This window comes from Clytia hemisphaerica, unplaced genomic scaffold (assembly GCF_902728285.1).
Source record: "Clytia hemisphaerica strain Z4C2 unplaced genomic scaffold, Clytia hemisphaerica genome assembly, whole genome shotgun sequence".
NCBI classification, from domain to species: domain Eukaryota; kingdom Metazoa; phylum Cnidaria; class Hydrozoa; order Leptothecata; family Clytiidae; genus Clytia; species Clytia hemisphaerica.
The window spans coordinates 437,221-459,832 of record NW_027104138.1 but is presented as its reverse complement, the minus strand read 5'-3'; the positions used below and the strand labels follow the sequence as shown (position 1 = coordinate 459,832).

Below are 22,612 nucleotides of genomic sequence, written 5' to 3'. Positions count from 1 at the left end.
CAAAGCGAACCCTCAATTCATGCAATCATATAATTTTTATTGAGTTTCACGCAATAACCTGATTTTTCAGAAAATTGGAAAGTTTTTCTGGAAAGATCAGGGAAACATTGGCAAATCGGGAGAACTGCACACAATCAGAGGAAAAGAGGGAAATCATGTATTCATGCACAAAATATGGTTTTGTGAACCGCTGGGGGCCCCTGTATCGAATTCTTTCTTGGTTTATCCTATCTAAAGAGAGATAATGCATGCATTCTTCAAAAAATCTCATTAGGATATATTTATTTTTTTCATGAATTACCGACTTTTGATTTTTGGATGGCAATTTGGACTTGGAATTTACCTGGACATTTCAATTTTTGGTAGTTTATACCCCGAATTCATCTTACATGAAGGATTTAAAGCATTTCGATCTCAAATACTTTACTAACAATAATTATCTTTCTTTGGATAGCCTTGGCTTTTAGTTTGCATTTCCAATTTGGAAAATTGGAAATGCGTAACAGGGTACACCACGTGAAGGATAAGCCATAGGATTTGTACCCCACTTAAATTGTAACATCTGGTCTCCTAAACTATTTGTTCGCTAAAGTTTTAGAGAGATTAAATAAAAAAATTAAGGACATGTTTTTTTTTGACTGTACCAAAATCAGGTTTTCGAAAATCGTGAAAATCGCTTTATTTTAGTTATTTCGTTAAGTTCCATAAAAGCTATTAAGATTGGACAAAAAATATCATCAGGGCTACTAATCTATTTTCTTATTTTTGAATAACGATAAGAAAGGGTTCAGCTGTCTCTGTTAGTGCCAATTTGAACTGGGTTAGTTGAAAATCGGCATTTTGGTACAGTAAAAAAAAAACATGTCCTTAAAGAAGAACGCAAATCTCGTGGCTAATCATATAAATATACATTTAAAATGTTGTTGAGAAATTTAATATATCTAAAATTATCTTGAAAAGGATAGAAGTAGTAGTAGAGACCAGAAGGTACTTTTAAGGTACAAGGCTGTTTCACTGCGTCAGGCTACATTAGAAACATGGTTTACACCCTTACTGCAACAAACAACTGTCAGCATGTTACAAGGGTCACTGTGAAAACAACTATCAACATTCACAGTGTCATACTCTGTGTGTGACAAACAACTATCAACATGTCACCAGAGGGTGGAAACAACTATCAACATCCACCTTTGATGGAAACAACTATCATCATCCATCAAATACCTGTCTCTAACCATGCGCAGGAAAGAAAATCAGCCTTGATTTAAAATATTGCCAGTGAAACGAAATCAATTACATGTTTTAAATAGTAATTGTTAACAGAATTCAAAGTAAAAGGGTATTTTACACGGCAATTTTTCAATTTTAAAAACTTTATAACAACAATAATAATATAAAGTAGTTGCCTATCAAGAGTCTTGAAAACAAGTTGAATGATAAGAAAAAGGACAAACAGGCAAAATAGGCAACTCAATCTACTTGAAAATTAATACATTGAATCGGTTATATTTGCTCAATGCTTGTGTAATAAACACCTTTCACAATCCGGATCTGTACAGTCAGCGTCAGATATGCCATCATCGCAAAATAAGTCAACTTCGCGTAGTAAATTCAAGTATTCTTGAATTGAGCATGTGTTTTCTGAAATTGTCTTTTTTGAGAGAGTTTGCAGTCTTTCTTCTTCTTTCTTTCTGAGCTTCAATTGTGGGTGACGATTAATATATTCTAAACGCTCAAATGGAATAGATTCAGCTAAACACCAATCTTCATCTTGTGTAACCCGTGAGAATGCAGTATAAGACGTCCCACAATTCAATTGTTCCATGGTAGTCTGAGGAGACAATTTAATTATAACATTGGTAATTTGTTGCTTCGGTCCGATTGTCATACCTTGAGACTTAGCAATGGTGATTGCATAACCTGTTATCAAAGGGAATCCAGTTCTTCTGCAGCATTTTGACACGTCCTCACAAGTAACAATATTTGCAGTTATTGGAACCCACGTTGGGTGGTTTTCGTCCCAGACAGGGCCCTTGTATCTAGGAAAGTCAACAACGACAATCTCTGGCATCTGAGGAGGTTTAATATTAGTTTTATAAATTATACTAACAACTTTACCAATGGCACCATTATTCAACCCAAGTCTGGTCATACAACCTTGATTTCTTGTTAAAATAACTCTACATCCAACGGCAATGGTTGTTCTGTTGGGTATTTGGGACATGGATTCTCTGGCGCTGTTGTGATGCTTACCATAGCCAGTACTCTTGAATTCAGCACAAATAGTCCTTTCTCCATTGGTCATTGTTGAATTCAAAACACGGCGGTTATAACTGCTAGCTTCTTTCCATGTTTCTGTTAAACAGATAACATTCGAAGTTTCGTCGTTAAAATTTCTTTGTTCATCAGTGGTTAAATTATCATAACAACGTTGATTTATCTCCTCCCAGTCTTTTCTGGTTACATTGCCAGTTCGCAGGTTGTCTAAGCGTTTTAACAAGGCTGCTTGATTGGGCTGTTGCCGCATGATTTCTTCTAAAATGAATACATCCTGGAAATCTTTGTAGGCAAAACCACCAGCAGAATCAATAGGGTCTGTCGAATCCAACACAATATCATACAGATTACGTTCCCCAATGGCTCTCAATTGGAAAATGTCACCAAAAAAATTAAAAGTTGGAATGCAACCAAACGGTATACTTTGATCACTTTCCCTGTCTAATAGGTTTATTGAAAGTTGGGAAAACCGTTGATGAAACCAACCCAAAACATATTGTCCAACCATTCCTCTCTCATCAGCATTTAGACACATGAGAGAGAGTTTTTTGCCATCATTGTCGAGTGCCAGGCTTTTTAAATGTTTGATTTGATCAGAATTCATGGGACAACTGTCAAAAGTTATTCCTTTAGTTTTTCTAGGAATATTAACACATGAGTGAATAGTTCCGCCATCAGGTAAAAGAATACCTGCTGCACTAGTAGGAGCAACGTTTAAAACAGATCTATTACATTTGAAAATGCGACGCACAAGACGGGTGATAATTTTTACTACTTGTGACTTACCTGTACCCGCACAGCCTTGAACAATTAGTCGTTTGCAATGTTCATATCCTACAGCAAAATTTCCTCTCGCATAATCCAAAAGAAGTTGAATATTGTAGTTGACAATTAGCATTTGGATTGGATTTACTAATTTTGGGTCAACATCTGGCAATGTACAAAGTCTACCTTCCCTCTCAAATGCTTCATTTGCTTGCTTTGATACATCGGATAGCCAATTCTTTGTTTCTTCTATAAGTGTGTCAGGAAAGGATTGTACACCCAACCACATCAAGCCATTTGCGTGCCAGTCATAATCAATTCCACCATTGTATAGCACTTCCTCATCGACAGAAGCTTCTTCAATTGATAGTCTATTTTCTCTCGCAATATCTCTAAGAAGTTGGTTTCCCATTGTATCAACGACAGAGTCTTGTGAAGATTGACTATCTTGACTTCCTTCAAGTGTTGATTGAGAGAAATTTATTTCTTCTATTGGTTGATTCGGCTGATTGTTTTGTCTCTTTTGGCGTCTAACAACTTTCTTGTCATATTCAGCCTTGGCAAACTGCAGCATCATTCTCACAGATTCAGGGCAATAGTCAGAGTCCAGAAATTGAGCAAATGATTCTGTGTATGTATCAAATCCATTTTTCAAATCATCAACTTTCCTCCAAGTACCAGGAGAGAATTTCATTAATAGTTCTTTAGAAAAATCTTCACCTACTGGCCATATCCAAAAGCGCTGACATCCAGTAAATACAGGAACATGATCTTTGTTACAGGGTGACTTCTTTGCACAATCACACTTTTTTGCCCAGTCGTACAAAGTAATATAGGGATTTTCTTCCCTTCTTTTATCTGAAAGAAATTTGTCAATAATGGTATCTTTGGTAACTTTGCCATCTTTACCATTAGGATCAAAAAGCCTGAAACCGCTTAAACCAATTCTTTTAAATCTCCTGCTGCAGCTGTATAGCTTACCTTTAGTATTGATGTAATCAGCAGCTGAAGATGGAGTATCAACAAAACCAACTGTTTTCAAAAGCAGTTTTTGAGCGACAGACTTCAGAGAAACTGTTGGATCAGATTTATTCAGTATTTCCTTGTATATATCCATAAGGTCTTGTGTAGATTTGTTACCTTTACAACAATACCCAGTTATATACTTAATCAATGCCAATAAATCATCAGTGACTATAGCCTGGGTATCACATTGGGCTAGCCATGTTAAAGGTCTTAGAAGTATATGTTGAACCATCCTGGGGTGATCGTTTCTACCTTCAAATCTGGATATTTTACCCTCTGTAATTCTTGGCTCAAAAGGATTGATCTCTTTACCAGTTGATCTTTTAGATTTTTCATCGTATTCGCCAAAATGATGTCTGCAGTATCGAATGACTCTCTCAATTGGTTTACCATCTTGATCTTTTTCCTTAGTGGTTACAGTTTTACGTCTAAGGCAGTACGAGCTACAAGTGTGAAGCATAACCTTATTGACTAAGTCAGTATGGAATGCTTTTAATTCTTCATCATCTCCTTGACATAAGACACATTTTTCAACACATTGGCATCTACATCAGTTAAACTTCCTTCTGGCAAAGGCCAATTTTGTTTGTTAGGAACCCATTGTGGTGTTTGATCATCATTGTGTTGCACTTCACCTCCTGCAGGGTGTAAGGATACAAACCCAGGAGAAAAAACCCCAGTGTCATTCATCTCATTTGTTTGAAGCCATGTTTCAAGATCTTTGGCAATATTTACAGTTGGGTCATTTTTATCTTGAGATAATATAGCTTTGACTTTATCATAGTGTTGTTTAGAAAAAAATAAGGAGTGTGAATGAATCTGCCCTCTTGATTTGGCGAATTCATATCGACTCCAAAATTCTTCATACTGAAAAAGCTCTTTTAATACTGTATTTATGTAATTGTGATGTCTTGCATCAAAATATGATGTAACAATATGCTGGTTTTGAAGTAAGACTTGATGTCGAAACTTTGAGTCACTTTTGAATTTTACTTGGAGATCAGCTTCAAGATCTCCAGTAATTTGAGACAGGTACTTTATCAAAATGTTATGCAGTGGAATCCAGTGATGCTCTGCACAGCTGGAAGTATCAAAATAGGTAGGATAAACTTGGTGTTCTTTCAACATGAAAAAACAAAAGGAATCCAATTCATGCTTTCGTTCACGCCAATACGGAGCTGTATCAATTAAGTTAGCACTGAATGATAAAAATTTGCGCGGTATTGCTTCATCTTGATTTTCTAACTGTTCAAGTAACTCATCCCTGGTGATATGTTTCTCATTGATCTGTTGGTTGACACAAAAGGAACCTTGATCCAAAGCTTTTTTACGCATACTGATATTCATTAGGTGAAATTTGAGAAATCTGTGAGCAGGCACTCTGTTATCATTGCAATAGCATATGTGCTGTACCCAGTCTTCATATTTCAAAGTTCTTGCAGCTTTAATAGTATAATCACATGTCCCATTTACAAAAATATGAGGATAACACATTGTGAAAAAACCATCGGTTGATAATTCTGGAATAGGTTTCTCTCTTTTGTTTAGGTGCAGCCTTCCTATGTCTGCTACTTGACCTGCTTCAAGAATTTCTTCAACATTAGCATTGTCACCCAGAAATGCACGCAATGCATTCTTAACATTTTCATCAGCATCAGAATTTGTTAATTGAGTTGCAAACCCTGATGCTGTTGTTAATTCTTCATCTACGGCAAGCTTTTCAAACTGACCAGGTGCTGGGCCTTTATCTTCATTTTTATTTTCATTATTGAACTTATCAGCAGAAACTATTGGAAGCCCTGGTATAATTCCAGCATCTTCAGGAATGTTTAAGAGGCGATTCTGCTCAATAATTACATCATGATAATATGGATTGGGCTCATGCAAAAAATATTTCCCTTTTAAAATTTTCCCAGAAATGTGATTTTTTCCTTTATATTGAGAATATCCAGGTTGTGGATTATCCAGTCCAAAAGCAGGGATACCAAAAACCAAACCATTAAGAGCTTTTTGTACCCTGTGTCGGGAGGCCATGTAAGCTTTTGAATTATTGCTACCACTTCTTATCAAGATGATGCCAATTTCAGATGGTAATTGAGGCAATTTGGTGAATATTTTTAAATTTGAAGGTATGGCAACTGCATGGCCCTTTGAGGCCAACATTCCGTACTTTAAACAATGAACATAGATTGCAATGGATATTTTGCGAATTAACAATGTTTCGACAAAAGTAAGGCCTTGGAGAAAAGAGGGTGTGTTGGCAAAGTGTTGATTATTATGCAACAGATTTCCCTCATTGTCACAGAAGCAATCAGTGGGAGGTGAATGAATCCCTGAAAAAAGTAGCGCATGATTTTTTTTTCGATTTTGTTTCTGATTAAATTCATCTTTACACCTAGTGCATCTTTGATCTTCTACTTGCCACTTATCCGCCTTCTTCTTAGGGACATGGGAAAAGAATACTGGCCTGACTTCTTGGCATGTGATACATCTATCTATAGAATGCTTATCTTCCCCTTTGATGAAGTTTGATACAGCTTCTTTTACAAATCTATTTTCATGGATGTTAAGGTGCCCATGATGATGGTCACTCAATTGAATATTTGTTTCGTTCACACGTGGTTCCTCATTCATCTCATGATCATTCTGATTGTTCAATGGAATGTTATTGTTGTCAGAAGGTTGTCGATTAGTATTGATGTTCATAGAAGTGTGTGATAATTTAGTAAGACCTTTTAATAACCTGTCTGGATTTGTCTTTTTCTTGTTTAAAAGTTTGCCAGCTTTCGATTTGTTCTTATATGATGTTTCTTTTGAGGATTTTTTAAAAAATGCAGAAGGGATAACAATGCGTTGAAAATCAATATTTTTAAATAGTGTTTTACCCTCTGGTTTATTTGGGAACGTAATTTTTATATCTGGTTTATCAAGCAAGTTATTTTTAAAAAGTGTTTTACCCTCTGGTTTATCTGGGAACGTAATTTTTATATCTTGTTTATCAAGCAAGTTATTTTTAAAAAGTGTTTTACCCTCTGGTTTATTTGGGAAGGTAATTTTTAAATCTGGTTTATCAAGCAAGTTTTTTTTCAGTGGAGATGTACATATTGCTTTAACAGAACTCTCCTGTCTATAATTAGTAGAAGTTTTTACAATACATGACTTTTTTTCCTTTATTTCACTTCGCATAATTTTTCTTCGTTTCCTTATTGCCTTTGTGGTTTCATTTTTTTGAGGGGACAAAAAATTAGCTTTGTAAATGTCACATTCGTCTTGCAAAAGTATATCAACTCTATCCATTTTTTTAGTGAAAGAGGTAGCATCCATATTTTTGGTTGTTTTTGAGTTTGAGCTAATAGAGACTTCAGAAATGTTTTTGTCAAATTTTATATTGCGTACAAGGTTATTATGAATTGGTATAGATGGTGAAATTTTTTGTGATTTTGATTTTTTATAAATTAATAAATATGGAACAGTCTCATCATTAACTTTACAGTTGAAATTAACATTTTTGATACAGAAAACTTTATCATCATTAACCGAATACCATGTATCTTTATATTTGACGGCCGATGTATAGTGACCACTATTTGCGGTTTCACCGTGATGGAAAATGACAGCTTGTAAACTCAAATTTCCCAAAAGAACATTCTCAAAATTTTCTTCAATTACTAAATCAGGTACCACTTTTCTTGAATTCTGCGTTGTATGATCGTAACGGAACATACCCAATGTAATAATAAGGAAATCAGATATATGAAATAATGTTCTAGATCTAATAGCATTTGTTCGAACGGAGCAATCAGAGCACTGATATAATTCATCAAGTGGCTCTCCAAATGGGTCGTCTACTAGCTTAATCAGCTCTTGCTTTATCGAATTACCTTCTCTATTTGGAAATTTGATGTGACACGTTTGTTCAAAAACTGTTTGATCAGAAACATTCTGGCAACTTTTGCACAGTATTGACTGTAAAACTGAAGTCTTAAACACTGATTGCTCAGTATCTATTGGAGAAATTTTATCCAAAATATGAAGGAGACATTCATGTGCATCAAACTGTTCACATCTTGCATGTTCATAACCTGGCAGCTCAAAATATGGCAATAATGGGTATGTTTCTAATGGGGCATCAGAGAACGTCATAGAAATAAATAAGTGTTTCATCACATTTATAACTGGGTCATTTTCAGCACTATTTTCATATTCACAAACAAACTTCCGAAAGGCATCAACTGAATACAATGCTTGAATAACAGAATTGAAAAAACACACATTTCGACCAAAATTGGTAAGCCCTGTTGGACAAATTCTGTCTGGAGAAGTTGACATATTATCAAAATAATCAATTTTGCAGTACAGTAAACACGGCTAGCAAAAAATAATTAATTCGGTTAAAAAATGGCAAACAAAAGTTGCTTAAAATATACGGTATCTTTTAAACAGAAAGGCAAGCAAGGAGGATATACTCGAAGACCAAATGTAAAAAATGAGAACAAATTTGTGGCACAATAAATTTTAAAATTGACTTCCCTGATCTGAAGACCAACAACCAACCAAACAATGAACAATAACAGGCCAGTGCCTTCTTTCTTTGCTGTCGATTTGATTGAAATGAAAGTCGAAACCAAACCAATGACCAAAACAGAACGATGACAATCAAGGATCGAAGCCAAGAAAAACAGGACAAATGATAGTAAATTGTAATGATGATAACAGAAAGTAATGACTCAATAAAAATTCAAAAAAACAGCCAAGCAGTTTCTCAGAATTGCGATTCAGCCAAATTCGGAGAGAAAAAAAAAGAATAATCCCTTTGATGATAAACTGAAACCATGGCAACGAATCTGTAGAACCAATCAGTGTCAAGATATCTCTATCGCCGTGACGTCAAAAAGGACAGGGAGCATAATGGCATCACTTTCGTTTTGCAATAAATTCAAATATAACAATTTACTATAACGGAGGTAATTTGTTTTATCATTTCCCGGGATATTCTTCACGTTTGTTATCTCCTAAATATTGACGTCACGGGTCACGGAGGGTAGACTCGTTCTTCGTATCATTCTGACGTATACGTCAAATTTGATATGACGGAGGTAATTTGAGTTACCATTTCGGTGAATATCCTTTGTATTTTATCCCCTAAATATTTTGGTGTCGCGCGACTCGGAGATTCGAAACGTTTTTCCCCTCTCCCTGCCTTATAGAGAGTCGAAAGGATAGATAGTTAAAGGTACGCACACACGATAGCAAAACTGCTTCGCTCATAAATGTCGCTTCGCAAAAAGTTTTTCGTTGAGAAGTGAAAAGCGTTTTCAAAGAAAACGAAAAATTTCGTTTCTTATCACATGGTCTTTTATGGCCAATTAGAAGAGGCCAAATGCTCGCTGAGTCTCGCCGACTTCTGCGTTCATTTTATAAACGTACGCTTCGCTCCAGCCAGTTTTTCAAGGCAAACTTAAAATTCCGTACATCATAAAAATCGTTACAGCACCAATAACGCTATAAATATTGCCTTTAGCCGTATCGTGGCCTTGTAAAAACTGGCTTGGTTAACCAGGCTAGCTCAATAGCTTCAGAGGTCGAGAAATTAAGAATTGGAAAAATGGAAAAGTTGCAGAATTTCGCGAAGCTCCCATATCCTATTAAAGTATTCCCGAGTTGAAAAGATTCTAATCAGGCTTGACATGAACAAAAGTTCTTTATTATTTTTACATTCAAGAAAGTCTTGCTGGGCTTTGCTGGAACCCCATGTTTTTTTTGTTTTTTTAGTTACTCTTAGATGCGAAATAAACGAGGGGGTTCGAAAAATTTTTTTAATTAAATAAACGGGGGGGACCTAATTACCGGGGAGGTTGGAAAATGGACCTTAAAAAAAACTAAAAAGGGTCAAAATAGACTAAATTTAGGCTTTTTAGAGTAAAACAAGGAAATTTCCTTTTGGTAGCCGGGAATTTTTTCAAAAATTAATAAACGGGGGGGGGGTCCTAATAAGGTCCGGGGGGTTGGAAAAAAATTAACAAGCGGGGGAGGGGGCACGTCTATTTGGCACCTAAGAGTACTGCAATAAAAACGAAAAATCGGGGGGAAAAATTACGACTCACCGATGCATCTTCCAATTTTGTGCCCGCAAGACGACGCCTCCTTTGTACCTAATTAGAAAGTTTGAAATAAATTTTATGTACGTAATTTCCAAGTAGCGACATAATCTCAAATAATAACTACAGGTGTTGGGACTGTAATCATTGACAACAGACAATGACATACCGGGTGACCCACAAAAAAGATTACCTTAAGGGAAGAAATTACTACGAACAAGAAATGTTCGCAAATTAAGCTCTCCAAAATTGCGCGTTTCGCGGAAGAAATTTCCGCAAATTAAATAAAAATCAACCATTTCAAATATGCGCTTTGCAATAAAAAATATCGAAACACTTTGACTACAGATCATTGCAAGCACTTTCTATCTCTGACGACTGAAATATTGAATGAAATCAATTAATTTTCGCGAATTGCCTGCTCGATATTAATTTTGTATAAGAAGATTTCGCGAATTATGGCCAACGTCGCAGAAATTTCTACCTTCAAAATCCCCCAAATTAAGTTACTGCCAAAATTCATTTTTTCAAAAAAATCATCAGACGAGTAAAATCAAACAAAATGCTTATAATGACACGAAATTTTGAATTGGGAATATCTTTCCAATATTTCTCCGAGAAGAGCTGAGATTGACATATATTAGATGTGAGTCTCATAGCTCCACTGTGGTATGAAAATCTTTTGGTGACACGTGGTGGCACGGTGGATTATATTCAATTTCTTATACCTTAAGGGAACAATTTTTTGCGGTTCGCAGTTCAAGATTTAATATTTGCGGGAACTTGATTTTGCGGATTTCCCACTTGAAAGAAAATTAGAGCCGTACTGTGAATTATTCGACCTTTGTTTTTCGCATTTGAAAAATTTTGCGGGAATTTAATTTTACGATTTGGGCCTAAATCCGCAAAACCGCAAAATTTAGTTCCCTTAAGGTACATAGCATGTTTTTGCATCTTTCCCGAAATTGAAAACGTCTTAACGACGTTTAATTAGTAATTAACTAGATGAGTTTGAATCTCGAAGGAGAACTTAAAGTCTCATTTGGGAATTGGATAAGTGTATTTTGATGAGAAATACAATTAAAATGCTGCGAAAAATCATTTAATGGTGGAAGGAGGGTGAACAAATATGTCATTACTGCGGACAAGGCTTGTACTCTTAGGTGCCAAATAAACGGGAGGGGTCCTAATAAGGTCCGGGGGGTTGGAAAAGAATCGAAAAATTAACAAGCGGGGGGCCCGTTTATTTGGCACCTAAGAGTACATGAGAAATTGGAAAAAATCAGCCCGTTGTTTTTCCAGTGTCTATAATAATTCCATGTTTATATGAAACTTATAGAATCAACTTTTTTATCCATATAAAGCAAAAAATAGTTTTTATAAAACAATGTCCCAGAAGAATTAGCTTGGCTTTCTTCTCCAGTAACAACAAACTGCCAGTTGATAAGAATTCAAAAAGAAAGAATTGTCTTTTATTTTCATTAGTATGGTAAGTTCGAAGATTTTCATTTAGGCAAGACAAATTTAAATTTTTTTCTACTTACTTAAATCCTATTTGACCTGGGTGGAACAATGTGTAAGAAAATAACGTTTGAAAATGAGAAAATCTTTGCTGGCCACTTGAATTTTCATGATTGGAGCCTGATCTTGAGATAATTTTGTACCACACAAGAAATCACAAGGGGAGAGGCCATGGCCAGCCTGAAGCCTGTAAACAAGCCTTCAGCCCTACCACTGTGCCACTTGTCGATTTCCTCCGCAGTAAAAATTATCAACTAAATCAGCCAACAGCCGATGCTAGAATTCATCCGATCAACTCTATGCGAGACCCTTCCTTACAAATGCACTACAATTGCTCTAAAAGCCGATCACCTGAATTTGCATGATTGGAGCCTGATCTTGAGATAATTTTGTACCACACAAGAAATCACAAGGGGAGAGGCCATGGCCAGCCTGAAGCCTGTAAACAAGCCTTCAGCCCTACCACTGTGCCACTTGTTGATTTCCTCCGCTGTAAAAATGATAAACTAAATCAGCCAACAGCCAATGCTAGAATTCATCCGATCAACTTTATGCTAGACTCTACCTTACAAATGCACTACGATTGCTCTAAAAGCCGCTCACTTGAATTTGCATGATTGGAGCCTGATCTTGAGATAATTTTGTACCACACAAGAAATCACAAGGGGAGAGGCCATGGCCAGCCTGAAGCCTGTAAACAAGCCTTCAGCCCTACCACTGTGCCACTTGTTGATTTCATCCGCTGTAAAAATTATCAACTAAATCAGCCAACAGCCAATGCTAGAATTCATCCGATCAACTTTATGCGAGACTCTACCTTACATATGCACTACGATTGCTCTTAAAGCCGCTCACTTGAATTTGCATGATTGGAACCTGATCTTGAGATAATTTTGTACCACACAAGAAATCACAAGGGGAGAGGCCATGGCCAGCCTGAAGCCTGTGAACAAGCCTTCAGCCCTACCACTGTGCCACTTGTCGATTTCCTCTGCAGTAAAAATTATCAACTAAATTAGCCAACAGCGGATGCTAGAATTCATCCGATCAACTTTATGCGAGACTCTACCTTACAAATGCACTACGATTGCTCTAAAAGCCGATCACTTGAATTTGCATGATTGGAGCCTGATCTTGAGATAATTTTGTACCACACAAGAAATCACAAGGGGAGAGGCCATGGCCAGCCTGAAGCCTGTAAACAAGCCTTCAGCCCTACCACTGTGCCACTTGTCGATTTCCTCTGCAGTAAAAATTATCAACTAAATCAGCCAACAGCCGATGCTAGAATTCATCCGATCAACTTAATGCGAGACTCTACCTTACAAATGCACTATGATTGGGGTTGGTGTGATTTAAGATGCACGAGCTAACGATTTACGATTCACGATGCGCGATCCATGCATAAAGTATGCTGATTATTCCTAATAATTATCATAAAACTTAAATTATATAACATAACTCTAAAACAATGGCATAATCTTTTCTCGCTTTTGTTTACCACGGTAAATTTATGCAACAAAAAAGAAATGAGTAGGTAATGGAACTACGAATAATTACGACCGTGAAATTATGAAAAAAAACTAACTTACATGATCATAATGTTGATAATGGAAGCTACCTTGTGAACATAATCTTACAATAGACAGATAGTGTAAGTAATCAATGCACAAGAAATATTTTTGCTCTCTCTTAATCGAATATAGGAATTTCTTTCTTAAAGCAAATAAAAGAATATATTGGCAAACAATATGTTTTGCGGACCGTAATGCACGAAGCAAAAAACTGGTGCTTTATTATGAGAAAGAATTTTCTTTCGGTAAACAATTCCCCTATTGATTCAAGTTATGAAAAAGAGAGAGAGAGTACAGAAGGTGAATGCACGTGGTTTTCACTTTCTTTTAATCTATGACTGATTTTTTAAATATAATTTGTATAATCTTACATAAATGATGTTTTCAAAAATAATTGAGTTTCAGCGAATGAAAGTTTGTAAACTGGCCTAAATATTTAATCATAATTTGCATAACTACGCATGAATTAACATATTTTATGCACGGATCGCGAATCGTGCATCGTAAATCGTTAGATCGTGCATCTTAAATTACACCAACCCATATGATTGAGAAAGGCAAGTCAAGGAAGCTAAATACTGGTCTATTCTCAAAGCTGGCAAGTTAGATTGGCCAAAACAGTGCCACAGGATAGCTGAAATATAGGGCAAAACAAAATAGAAAAAAGAACAAATTGACACACATTCACATTCCGTTCATAGCCCATACTTTTATAAGAACAATTATAATTTGATTTCAAAGTTTAGAAGATGGAATGAAGATGAAACCTTCAAATATCAAAAGAGAACAAAAAACAACAATGTTTTTTTTCTGCAGCTTGCTCAAATGCACGTTTTATCAATGATGAGAGACACACAAGCTCACTGAAGGTATTTGTGTCCATCTGCAAAACAGTATTGAAATAATTACAGTTTTTAGCGGCAAAATATAAAAATATTAACATATGGACAAACATTCTCATCATAGCCCATACTCTTATAAGAATAATTATAAATTGATTCTTTTCAAAGTTCAGAAGACTGATTGAAGATAAAACTTAATAACCACACCTTCAAACATCAAAAGAGAACAAAAAATAACAATGTAACAGTAGAACGGAATGGTATTTAATTTACCTCCAAGTCATAAAAAGATCAAGATTAAAATTCAATTCTTTTTTCCAGCAAAATTCAAAAGACAGCTACTGTAAATGAAAACAAATATCAAAAGAAATTTTCTTTTACTATAATAAAAGTCATCAATGACAGTTCTATAAATTTATACGTCTCACAGCAAGGGAGTAAGTTTACTTAAACCCAATACAATAATTTTGTGCATCATAAAGAATGATAGAGTTACAGTCCTGCAGTAGGGCAATACTGATGTCATCAACATCACGGGGCACGGCAGAGCCAAAACTTTTAAAGTATTCCTCCACCTGGCTTCCTCCAAACCTAACTTTGACCGATTCGTGATCATCCTCAAATTCTAATAGAGTACTAATTCTCTTTTTCATGCGTATGGTTGAGACATTAGATTTACATGATGAGCAAGAAAATAAGTTTGGATTTGTAGCGGCAGAATAGTTGGTTTTGGTGACCTTTTGAACATACCCACTTACATGATCTAGAAAATAAAATAAAAATAGAATTGTAAGTCTATTATTAGAACCTAGTTTATAAAAACACTACTTAAGGGTGAAATTAGCCAAATATTTAAGACCATTTTAAGAATATGCTCAGCCTAAGCATTGATAAATTTAGGTGAAAAAAATTCTTGAGTTTCCAGAAATTTTCCTGCAAGCCTTCTTCTCCAGATTTGGTACAAATTTCCAAAAATTTTCATCGAAGATGGCGGATTGACACATACTACTCAATTTGTGGAATTTTTGGTCTGCAAACTTTTGACTTAACCCATTTAGTATATTTTTAGCTTTGAGCCTACTCCATTAACTGAACTTCTTTGTTGAAAAATAGGTTCTCCAAGTAACTATAGCACATAAGGTAGTTTCCGAGTTGAGTTAATTAGAATAAAGACTCAAGATGAACTAAATTGGCTGAGGGGTCCCCCCTTTAAAAATTTTAAACATTAAGTACCCATGTTGCAGTGGAAATGAGTGGAGAAAAGTATGTCTATACATGACAGTGTTTTTTCTCAAGAGAGAGGCTGGAAAACTTTGAAACATTTAAAAGTTAACCCTATTCGTACTAGGGGGGGGGGCTGTTTCTGTTCGAAGGTCGGATTAATGTTAATAACTTTTGAAAAAATAGAGCTTTTGCCATGACACCTAAAAATTTTCACACCTTGAGCATGATGACATTTTTGACAGTAAGGTGTGACAAAAATTGACACATTTCCAATACAAATTTATTTTTTATGTCAAATATATCGTTTAAACTGTATTTTCTTGAATATTCAGGATAAAATAAGCATTTTAAGCTCATACAATTTTTTTCTTAAGCCTTTGTTAGAATACAATAGCTATTTATAAGAACAAAGGAAATATTCGGTTTTTGCTCACTTTGAGCATGATGAGTGACGTCATCAAAAAAATTTTTGTCAAAAGTTACCTTACATGACAAGGATCTTGTGTGCCAAATTTTATCCAAAAAGACCCACTAGATCAAAAGCTAAGGCCTGGTACAGGAACAGCCCCCCCCCCTAGTTCTGATCCGCCCCTAAAAGCCTAGTACGAATAGGGTTACTAGCCCAGAAAACAAGAAAGACTTTCTCCATACCTTGGTAGTAGTTGTTGCTTCTGCCAGTTGGTTCTGATGTAGATTTGGGTTGACCTGAAAAAAAGAATTTCATAAAATAATTTTTCATTGAAAGACAATTATGAAAATAAAACCTGAATGAAGATTTTCTGCTATGAAGTTCAAACTTTTAACACAAATTGAGAGAATGAAAAACATCACACAGGACACAGGGCTTGAGCTTTGATTAACTTAAAATATAGTTATACACTCATTATACATACTGGAAGGGATGGATGTCAGGTCTTGCTCGTTCACTTCTGGTGTATTTTTTGTTGATTCATCTGGTGTATCTTTTGTTGATTCTTCCGGATCTGTCACTAAAAAAGTGGGAAAATTTGACATTTAGAGGATTATCTCTCTGGTCAAATAGACATTAAAACAGTGCAGGGTTTCAGTAATTTCTTTAGTTTACAAATTGGATGGTTTAACTTACATTTCTTTTCTACTTGCTCCATATTCTCTATATTTCGACGTGTAAAAATGAGTTCCTTCTTCGTTTGGGAAAACCGACTAGTTGACGTGATTGCTAGATTGTAAAAGGGTTTAGAAAAAGAATACACCAAATACAGTAAATTTTTTAGACTTGGTACTAGACCCTTTTACGCTTTTACAGGGAGTCAACTTGTCCGAAGAGCAAACACTAGATTGATCGCAAGCATTAAAGAACAAAATTTTCATTAAAAGTCTTATTTGGTCAAAATATGACCAAGTCTTCATTTTGTACGTTACTTACGGCCGGGTGTGGCGCCGTTGTTTATTATTTGGTCCAAATCTTCATTTTGTGTGTGCGAGTGGCGCGAGTGGGGATAGGTCGTAGGTTGCGACGCGATCCCAGGGATAAATTAGAAAATTTAAAAAATTGACCGAGGGTTATAATTTATCCAGAATTTCACGAAAATAAGCATGACATTCTTCGTTAATCTGATGGTTAAAAAAAAGCAATTTCGCACTAAATTACAAAACCACAAAACCTTTGAGAGAAATTACAAATTCTAGGGCCCACGTCTTGATTTCGAAAGTGGATGGGGCCAAACCAATGTTAATAGTGATTAAAGGAGGCGCAACCATGGTTTGCACCAACAGTAGAAAATTCAATTTTGACCATCTGAGTTACCTAAAAACGGCCCGATTTCAAGCTGATTTTACCCAAAAAAACGGATATTAATTTGGCGGATGAACGAAAAATTTAATTTGGCGGTTGCTGGATATTTAGAAGATAAAATCGAGGTCAAATCAGCAAAAACACCGATTTAGGTGAGGGGTAAATTACTCAAAAGAAGGTGTACGAGTTCTTTTGATTTTTTAATGATTTTTTCGGAAAGTGTACGTGATTTTTTTGAGTAATTTACCCCTCGGATTTAGGGCCTAAAAAGAGCAAAAATTGGGTCATACACTGATGAAATTAAATTTGACAAGAATTCAATTTAGCAGATGGCGGAGAAAATCTAATGATTTGGCGGGAATTCAATTTGCCAGATTTTGGCCAAATCCGCCAAAATCTCTTCCTTTCAGGAATCATGGAACCGGGTGGTAAATACACAGCGGAATCTCTCTTACACACTAAATTAGGCTATAATAGGTAAAAATGTCATTTGGAGCGAAAAAAGGTATCTGTCTTATAAAGTGTTTATATTAAAACTGTCTGTCTTATAAGAGATTTTTTATGATAATGTGACCTGGTGTGACCCAAAATTGGTGCAGACCAAGAGATCTCGAGGGCTGAAATTAGTCATGGATTGAAGAACGGCAACAATTTCTTTCGAATTCTAGGAACTTTTCAGGAGCAGAAAAACAACTATAAATTGATCTGAAAGAGTGTTGAATAGGTGGGAGATTATAATAATATAATTTGGAGATGACTTTAGCGATTTTTGCTAGAAAAATGGCACTTTTTGGCACTTTATGGAAAGTATAATAAAGTGAAATTGGAGGTAAAAAATCTGGAAAATGCAAAATGATTCCTAGAATTAGGGAAAAAGAATTTCATTTAATAAATTAGATAATCATTTTTTCTGTAAAATACAAATAATAAATAATGAATTAGTTAATAATTTTATAATGTAGTAAAGTTATTTTCAAAGTTTTGTTTTTCTAGTACTACTGCTTTTTAGAAAAGTAAAATTTACAAATGGTAAAATTGAATGTCAAACGATTGTTTTAAAACCCAAAGATTCGAGACTTGAATTTTGAGGGAGGGAGTAAGATAAAATGCACGGTATTGAAGATGTGAGTGAGTATAGAATAATGTAACGTCGAGAACGATCAACTCCTTTCATTTCACTTGCGACACATGTAGATATTTTAACGAGATTTTTGACAGGCAAACCAAACGGTGTAACGAAGGATTAGTCTACCTGCCGAATTTAAAGTATTTTCATTGCTTCATCATATTACACCAGCAGCAAGAGTGCAAAAGTATCAGGTATCAATGATAATTTCAGACAGACGAGTTTGTGCAACCTGAAAAATAAAGAGTAGGGAATTATTACCAATTTCAAAACTTGTCCATACCTTATTGGCGTAGCAAAAAAGGTCAAAACAGCAAATATAAATTTTTATTGGGGACCACGAAAATTAGAACAATCCCAAAACCAGAACTGTCTGATATAATATAATCCCTTATAAAAATTGTAACAGTTGCTTCGAAAAATTACATCATAAATTTTTGTGATTCATAATATGGGAAATTATAAGTTTAAAGTTTTTAAAAACATATCAGCATTTTATTCATATCCATTATGTCATTCTGTGAAATAAAAAAATTGAGAAAATCTCTTTCAACCATAAACTGTTAAGATCAACATAAGAAACATATTTTAAAATTTAATTTTACCTTTTCTTATGGGTCGTATCCTGAATATACATTTAGGTGACAAGTAAATTCTGGTTAACACTGATATGATGTTTGGCGAAGACATTTGGTTGACGGTTTTGAAGATACGATTCAATCCGGTGCCAAATTAATTTGAATACTTAATCCACTTCCACTCCCATTTGTTATACTTCAGCCGAACAATTGAATTCATTCTGGTCTAGTACCAATTATTTCAACAAGCAAATCAATCTAAATATAAATTTTCATTGTTAATGTCTTGCATATTAATTTGTTAGCTATAATTGAGATTGTTCATTGTTCATTGTCATATCAGAAAGAAATGCTATTGATAAAATCTAAAATTAAACTTTTGCATTCAAATAATTTTGCCATGGTGCATTGAAATCTATTGAACATTTACATGGTATCTGGATAAAAAGTATTCCTCTTAGGAGAAAGTATTAAGCTTCAGTAGAGCATTCCCTTTTTTAGCAGATTCAATTTTACGATAACAAACAGTAGATATATTAAAAGTCACCCCAAAAAGGAAACACCCTTACCCCAAAAACAGCCATTCTCTGGTTGATAATAATAACCTCAGCCATTCGCTGGTTGATTATAATGCCAGTATACATTAACCTGATAGCAGCTGTGGAGTTTTCTAGTCGACACGCTAAAGCTCTAAAGATCGCTGAAAACTAACATCTGAGGAAAATGGCCCTATCTCTACAGAAATTTTGAGTCAACTTTTTGTTTAGTCCCGAAAAATTAAAAATTAAAATGGCGCTCCATGAAAAGTGCCTTTTATAGATAGGAATTAAAATTCTGTCCCACAATGCTTTGCGAGTGGAAAGGTTTCAAATTGGAGGCGGAAGGTGAAAATGGATGTTTGTTATTGTTTTGAAACTCAAGTTTTTTGGTATTTATACTTTATAAACTTCATAAAAGTATTCAGTAATGGTTTGTATTCATTTTCTATAGCTTCAGTTTTCTTCTACTGATAATATAAAGATGTTTGTTTATGATTTTTCTCTCTTTTTAAGTGATATTTGTGTATGATGTTATTATGTTTTGTTTTCTCTTGTGTGATTAGTTTAAAGGGGCCTTTAAAGCAAAAAAGATTCTTTTTTGAGCATATATCATCCATTAAAGAACCTTGTCTGTGAAATACAATAATGTTTTGCATGCTTCTTTTCCAAAAAAGTTCTGAATTTGCTTTGAGAGAACTTGACATATCTCCCAACCCAAAAGTTGTCGGCCATGACACCCTTCCCTGTCGACATTGCACTCGGACCTGTTCCTTATCTGGCACCCGATGTAGAAATTTTCTTCCGACACGCTAAAGCTCTGAAGGTCCGGAAAATTTTCAACATCTGGAAGAAATACATTACGGAATTTCGCCTGACCGCGTAATTTTTTAGAAAAATGGGCCCGAGTGCAATTTGGACAGGGAAGGTGTCATGGCCGACAAAATTTGGGTCAGAAAAAACTTCAAAAGGTTTCACGAAATAAATTCAAACACAAAACTTTTTGGAGAAGGAATCATGCAAAATATTATCATTCTTTTCACAAGGAGGGCATGTAGAAATACTCAAATAAGTATTTTTCCTTCTTTAAACTGATCACAGAAGCAAAAACAAAATAGAAATAACATTGTACACAAAAAAGCCTGAAAGAAGAGAAAAGTCATAATCAGCATCTATAATAACACTAAAAGAAAAACTAAAGCTATAGAAAATGAATACTAACCCTCAATGAACACTTTTGTGAAGTTTAATAAAGATTTTATCCAAAAAACTTCAGTTCTGGAACACTGAAGTCGGTTTGTCGGTTGTCGGCCGGTGGACAACAGTTATATTTGGAGGACGGTCTAAGATAGATAACAGCATGAAAGTTACTGATAAAAGCCTAAGCCCATAGGAACATACCTGCTTTAGTTTCTTTGTTCTTTGAATGGTATAAAATTTGAGAAAGTGCAGAAAAAATCAGCCATCAAAACAAACAAAAATAAAAGTTATGATTATCAACTTTTCTGTGGTAGAAGTACACATTTTTTGGGTTGGTGCAAATATAGAAATTACACTGGATACTAAGAATAATATTCAAGGAGTAAGTACAGTTAAACTACAAAAAATCCATCAAAAGAAACCAAAAACAACCATAACAGCACACATTTTTTGAAAATTACATCAGCCATGTTGTTTGTAATTTTTGCCGACATACTCATGACGTGGTAACTAACGACAGTGATTTGACGGTCTTTTTGAGGCGCCAGATCTCAAAAAAACAATTTTTGAGCGTTCAGCACGGCCCCGAAAATGAGGGCTAAACTTATGTCGGCACATCAATGGATGACTACTATTTCTCTCCGATGGTATATTGGCCCGCTCCTTTAGAGCTTTAGCGTGGGCGGCCGCCAATACGCCATCGGAATATCAGATAAACCTGTTCCTCTCAAATAAAATTCTACGCGGTCCGCGTACAGGCGCGCGACCATATTCTTCAGATTGTATATTTTGGCCCACGTCTTTAGAGCTTCAGCGTACTGGGCCAGAAAATACACAATCTGTTATCAGGTTAGTATACATTGGCAACGTCTCTTAAAATTCGGGACTGGAGGAGCATACCTAAGCTATGTTTTTAAATTTAGCCTATTGAGATAAAGTCTTCAATGCACCAGGCCTGGGTATGTGTAAAGATATCACTCTGACCTAAAAAAGAGAAACAGGATTCATAAAAAGTTAAATAAAATCCTCATCATACTTTAATCTTTATTAAGATTAATAAGACAACATAATATTGCTATCAACTCGGAAAGCAATTCAGTTGGCTATCGAAACAGGAAATGAAGTGAAAAAGTTTTTATAATTCAATAATGAGGATTATATCTCCACGTTAATAAGAAAGAAAGTGACTATAAAACCATGTGTATCTGGTCTGAACGTAAAGTTATATTATAATGATCATAGCTAGGTCCGCCCTGCTTACAAAAGCGTGTGATCGTAAAATGCCGGTAGCCGACAAATATAAACAAACTAAATAAAGATGGCCGCAATATATCTTCTTCTTCTCTCTCCTTATTTAGAAAGCGAAAATAAAAATCGTAAGGTAATAGTTCCGACCAATATTAATCAATGGCCCAACAAAATATAGTATATATCAAACAAAGGGAACAATGTGACAAGTCACAACGTTTGTACATGACAAGTCCAATGCTTGTAACTTCAAATAGAAGACGAATGAATAAGTAATCAAACACACGAGTCCAATGCAATACAACGTGTGAAGAGGTTTAAAACCATACAACATAAGAAACATATGTCAACAGTTCAACATGACAAATATAACGTAAACAAAGCGTAAATGAAGTGTGTCAACAGTTCAACATGACAGTAAACAATAGCTAATATCGAACGTAATCATCCATCCATTTTGGAGGATTTCTGGATCGTTGTGGTCTTGAGTTAGTTGGACCCTCCACAGGGGTCGGAGAGGTCCCATCATCATCGACAGCGGTGGCTGAGGCTGCTGGGGGGTTGACAAGAACCGACGGGGGATCCAAAGGTTGGGTTGGGGACGTAGACGTTGGAACGTCTTGATGGTGCATTGGAGTTGGTAATGTATCCGCTGTGGGGACGACGGTGGAAGGTTGGTCTTCTTCACCTGGTGGAGCCGGAGACGGCTGGAACTCAGGAATGGGGATGTGAAGCAGTTCGCTACGGTGAACTTTGTAGGTGGAGTTGCGAAGTTGATCACCACTAAACTTCTTGAGGTGATACCAAGGACCTTCTCTGTGAG

At 35.4% G+C, this 22,612-nt stretch overlaps 2 long non-coding RNA genes across 2 annotated transcripts; both read right to left on the bottom strand.

The window, feature by feature from the left end:
• Positions 1–14,812: 14,812 nt before the first annotated feature.
• On the bottom strand, positions 14,813–16,583 carry LOC136813676 (uncharacterized). The gene is made up of 4 exons (XR_010847529.1): positions 16,433–16,583; positions 16,221–16,316; positions 15,979–16,032; positions 14,813–14,866 (listed from the first exon to the last, which is right to left on the bottom strand). It is a non-coding gene; the product is annotated as an uncharacterized lncRNA (long non-coding RNA).
• Positions 16,584–18,044: 1,461 nt separating this feature from the next.
• LOC136813695 (uncharacterized) lies at positions 18,045–19,586 on the bottom strand. Its single transcript, XR_010847530.1, has 3 exons — positions 19,375–19,586; positions 18,833–19,110; positions 18,045–18,459 (listed from the first exon to the last, which is right to left on the bottom strand). It is a non-coding gene; the product is annotated as an uncharacterized lncRNA (long non-coding RNA).
• Between the last annotated feature and the right edge of the window lie 3,026 nt (positions 19,587–22,612).